This window comes from Tripterygium wilfordii, chromosome 1 (genome assembly GCF_013401445.1).
Source record: "Tripterygium wilfordii isolate XIE 37 chromosome 1, ASM1340144v1, whole genome shotgun sequence".
NCBI classification, from domain to species: domain Eukaryota; kingdom Viridiplantae; phylum Streptophyta; class Magnoliopsida; order Celastrales; family Celastraceae; genus Tripterygium; species Tripterygium wilfordii.
Window position 1 is genome coordinate 4,192,203 of NC_052232.1, and position 5,610 is coordinate 4,197,812.

The 5,610-nt window shown below is 39.9% G+C and overlaps 1 non-coding gene across 1 annotated transcript; it reads left to right on the forward strand.

Annotated features, from left to right (window-relative positions):
• Window positions 1–1,059: 1,059 nt before the first annotated feature.
• On the forward strand, window positions 1,060–1,166 carry LOC120004296. Its single transcript, XR_005469488.1, has one exon. It is a non-coding gene; the product is annotated as a small nucleolar RNA R71 (small nucleolar RNA).
• Window positions 1,167–5,610: the final 4,444 nt, after the last annotated feature.

Here is a 5,610-nt window from a genome sequence, read left to right on the forward strand (position 1 = left end):
AATTTTGCATATGCGGGAATAGACTTAATTGCCTCAATGAGTGGAATATTAATCTCCACCTTCTTCAAAACTTCAAAAATATCCCGATTATACTTGCTTTTCTTAGCCGGTGCAAGACGAGATGGAAAAGGCACTTTTGGAACATACTCTTCTACTTCCGACTTTTCCTTCTCAACATGAGGTATTTTGGAAACACTTGGCTCCACCGCTATAGGTTCATCATGATTCTCACCTTCAAGCTTTTTATACTCAATCTTGTTATCCACGTTTTTCCCACTTCGCAAAACAGTAATAGCATTAGCATCTTCATACTGCTTAGGATTTACCTCAGGTTGACTCGGCAGCTTTCCTGGCTGTCTTTCACTCAAGGCATGAGCAAGTTGTCCTACTTGCATTTCAAGCTTTGCGATAGATTGAGTATTACTGGAAACAGTTTGTTGCAACTGAGTCATTGACTTGCTCATCTCTGCTTGTGAATGTTGCATTGAGACTTGTGATTGAGCAAGTTGGGAAATAAGGTCCTCCATAGTAGACTTCCTTGCATCTTGAGAAGGTGGCTCGTGTCGTGGAGCTTGCCAAGGTCTAGGCCCTTGATTGAAATTCTGGGGTGAAGCATAGGAGAAATTGGGGTGATTCTTCCATCCTGGGTTATATGTGTGAGAAAACGGATCATTCTGCTGCCTATGAAAAGGTTGAATAGCATTAACTTCAGCTTCAGGAAATGTCCCACTTCTAGAACATACATGAGTAGGATGATCGGTGCCTCCACAAATGCCGCAAGGATCCAAATTTCTGCTCAGCAAAGTCACTACCGCATCCAATTTCCTAGCCACAGATGCCATCTCTGTATTTGAACCACTAGCCTCATAAACCATGTGTCTAGGAGCATCAAGATCACGATTATCCCATTGTGAGGAATTTGCCACCACAGTCTCAATAATTTCATTGGCTTCAGTTGGTTCCTTAGCCATAATATTTCCTCCAGCAGCTGCATCTAACCTATGGCGGCATTCATCAGCCAGATGTTGGTAAAAGTATGATATAATCTGCCATGGCAAGAATTGATGATGTGGGCAACCAATCAATAAAGTTTTATATCGCTCCCAAGCCTTAAAAAGTGGTTCTCCCTTGTTCTGCCTGAAATGGAAAATCTGATCCCTAAGCCTCTGTGTCCTTAACTGAGTATAGAACTTCTGAATAAACTTAGCAGAAAGTTGATCCCAAGAAGTGATAGAATTTGGTGGCAGAGTCTTGAACCAGATCTTAGCACTTTCCTTAAGAGAAAAAGGAAATAGCTTCAACCGTATGAACTCTTCAGATATGCCTTGAATTTTTTGAGTGCCACAAATCTCCAGAAAATTATCAATGTGATCACTAGCATCTTGATTTTCCGCTCCTGAGAATGATGAGAGCATGTTAATCACATGACATTTAAGCTCATAAGATAGATTTGGCGGAATGGTTGGTAATATGATGCAAGATTGTCTAGTAGAGAATTGTGGCACAGAGTAGTCCATGATGGTAACAGGAGCATTTGCATTGTTGCCAACTTCTTCACGATTTTCAGCCATGCTTGCTTGTTCAGAATGTTCTCCCAAAATTTTGTCACTAGACGAACTAGAGCTGGATGTAGGAGAGATAGACCGAGTAGAAGATTGCTCCTCAAGAAGGTCCTTGTCTCTCTTGTTCCTTCGGGTACGTTCCAAGTCTAGATCAACAGGAAGAATTTCAGTATCTTGAGAACGCCTTCCTTGCATGAACTACAAACAAGAAAGAATAGTATAAGGATCACTAATTGTCAAGTAAGTAAAAACTAAACTAAGTATGTAAGTATCTATGTATATAAACAAGAGTGGATCAAATATAAGCAACCGTCCCCGGCAACGGCGCCATAAACTTGTTAGGTCTAAATTAACCTTACTAGCAAGTGTACTAGTCGGCGACTACAGCACAATGATGAGCAAGGGTCGAATCCACAGAGACGGTGTTATATCTAATCTAAATGTATATTTGTATGTACGTATGGACAATGCAAACAAAAGTAAAGTTCAACTCAAGATTGTTTGGTTGGGTAATTAAACTAAGACAAGCAAATAGCAAAGTGTTTTTGGTATTTTCTTAGAATAAAGATGCAACTAATGCAAGTGAGATGAATGAGATGAACACCAAGGCTTTGGAATCCCCCTTGGGAAATGACTTGCAATGACACAAATTCACACACATATTTGCTAATTCGGGCATAACGAATCCGTACCTAAGTCGGTTTTAGCGCACTTAAGCCAAATCTCCCTAAAATCGATTACTAGCCATCTTATTGGTCTAGGTCGGATATTCCTAAATACATTCTAGCCATCTTATTGGTCTAAACATGCATAGGAATTCATGGAGTTCTATGGAGATTAGAATTCATACAAATTGTCACCTAATTAAAGGGAGACACATTCCTAATCAAATGTTTCAAGAAGCATAATCTACTTGACATATTATTGTCTAAGCAAATTCTCCAAACAATTTCATCCAAAAACCTAAAGTGTTGGCCAAACACTACAAGCATGAAGAAATTGCAATCAAACATAGAAACACAAGATTTATACCCAAATCAACTCATATATATGTAAATCAAGTCATAAACAAAGTCATCAAACCCAAGGCTTCAACCTAGCCTTGGCACAAGAGATTTAGTTACACATAATGAGAGAAAAACACAAAGAGAGAAGAGAGTGGCATGAATAAACCCCAAATATTGAGATAATCCAAGTTGGGTTGAAGAATTCCTCCTCCAAGCTCCAAGAATCACCTTCCCCCTCTGGTTTCGCTCTCCAGAAAATCTGTTCGAAGTCTAAAAGTGTCGTGCGGCTCGGCAAGTTCGCGAATTAAAACATCCAAAAAACTGTCTTGTGCGCCTAGGCGCGTTGTATTCACGCCTAGGCGCACGCCTAGGCGCAATCCTAGGCGTGCACAACTTCAAATTCACGCCCCAACTCGCTGGACTGGGCGTGCACAAGTGATACTGGGCGTGCACAAATATTGCGCCTAGGCGTGGAATGATTCCAAAATCTCCATACGACGTCCGATTTGCACGATTTTAGCGTCTACGGAAAGCTTGAGATGTCTAGTTTCCAATGCCTTTTATTTCGCTTGATTCCGATAACGTGACAAAAAGTTATAAGTATTTGAACACACGAAGGTCGGTGGACATTTTCTTCAGTTCAGCCCTTTTTTCATCACTTTTCATCCAAACCGCAATCAACCTATCAAAAAATACAAATCAAAACATAAATACACTCATTATTTATTTAAATGAAGCTTAAGAGGGGGAGATTCCTACCAAAAACAATAGGAATTATCACACCTATCAATAAGTTTGGCTGATACTGGGGCAGTTTTTGGAAAACTGTCAGTTGAAAACTCCGAAAACTCGACTGATGTAACTGGGGGAATTTTGACAAATATATGTGATCAGTTTGAGGAGTTCCAAGTTGCTGTGGTGGAAGAGGAACAGAGTTCGGCTGCTAGACCTTGCTTTGTCATCTCGCGTCCTTCAAATTTCAAATTAGACAACTGGACCAGTCTGGAGCTCCCAGTATCTCTCAAGAACCTGCAAGAGTAATCCCGAGTGCACTACCATCGTGGGCCCAGCTCACGGCCTTCGTTTGGGTCTTTTGTAATGAGCATGCTTTACTTTGCTTTCAATAAATCTTATAGTATGGCGATTGCATGTTCAATCTTTGTACATATTCCCTTTTCCATGAAATGAAAGTCTTTTGACAGTCATCCATATTCATGTTTCTCCATTTCCATTTAAGTTTTGTTCTCCATTCTCAAAACCATTTTTATTCATTTCTTTCACAGGATTGAAAATGATGATAACGAAGATGACGAACTTAATGAACCAGATTTTGATGCACCCATTAGCAATGTTGAATCTGACTATGAAATAGAGGAAGAAATTGAGATTTTACCTGAAATGTTAAGACAAGTCAATCAAGAGGAGAAAATAATAAAGCCGCACCAAGAGGTAACTGAAGTTGTTAATTTGGGAACTGAAACGGAGAAAAAGGAGGTTAAAGTAGGAGCTGCCTTCGAAGGAGAAAACAAGAAGAAGTTGATAGATTTATTGCATAATTACCAGGATGTCTTTGTATGGTCTTATCAGGACATGCCCGGTCTTGATACAAGTATTGTTGTTCACAAGTTACCATTGATTCCAGAATGTACCCCAGTGAAACAAAAGCTAAGGAGATTGAAAGCAGATATGCTTTTGAAGATAAGAGATGAAGTGAAGAAGCAGTTCGATACTGGTTTTTTAGCAGTGGCTAGATACCCTGAATGGGTGGCAAATATTGTACCTGTTCCCAAGAAGGATGGAAAAGTGCGGATGTGTGTCGATTATAGAGATCTCAATCGTGCAAGCCCGAAGGATAATTTTCCGCTTCCCCATATTGATGTTTTAGTGGATAATACAGCTAGACATTCAACTTTCTCTTTCATGGATGGATTTTCGGGTTACAATCAGATCAAGATGGCACCAGAGGATCATGAGAAAATGACTTTTATTACCCTCTGGGGAACCTTTTGCTATAAAGTCATGCCGTTTGGTCTGAAGAATGCCGGTGCTACTTATCAACGAGCCATGGTCACTTTGTTTCATGACATGATGCATAGAGAAGTTGAAGTATATTTCGATGATATGATAGCAAAATCCAAAGAAGATGAAGATCATATTGTGAATCTTCAGAAGTTGTTTGATCGATTAAGGAAGCATCAATTGAAGTTGAATCCAGCTAAGTGCACATTTGGGGCAACCTCGGGGAAGTTGTTAGGTTTTATTGTAAGTAGGAAAGGAATTGAGGTAGATCCTGATAAAGTGAAGGCGATCTTGGAGATGCCACCCCCTCGAACAGAAAAGGAAGTTAGGGGTTTCTTGGGAAGGTTGAATTACATTGCCAGATTCATTTCACAGTTGACGGCTACTTATGAACCTATCTTTAAATTATTGCGTAAGAGTAACTCTACTGAGTGGAATGAAGATTGTCAGACAGCATTCGAAAAGATCAAGCAATACTTGAAAAGTCCTCCAGTGTTGATGCCTCCTGTGGCTGGCAGGCCGCTTATTCTCTATTTGACTGTCTCAGATAGTTCGATGGGATGTGTGCTTGGACAACATGATTCATCGAGAAGGATAGAGCATGCCATTTATTACTTAAGCAAGAAGTTTACTAGTTGTGAAGCAAATTATTCGATGTTGGAGAAGACTTGTTGCTCTTTGGTTTGGGCTGCACATCGGCTTAGACAATATATGCTTTATCATACGACGTGGTTGATTTCCAGGATGGATCCTATCAAATACATTTTTGAGAAACCTTCTCTTTCAGGGAGGATAGCTAAATGGCAGATGTTGTTATCAGAATATGATATTTTGTATGTCACACAGAAGGCAATCAAAGGGAGTGCAATAGCAGATTATTTGGCAGATGGAGCAATTGATGATACTCAGCCAATGGATATGAAATTTCCAGATATTGATGTCATGACTGTGTCGATAGAAGAGGGGAATCAGAAGGATTTGGCAAAATGGACTATGTTGTTCGATGGTGCTTCTAATATCAT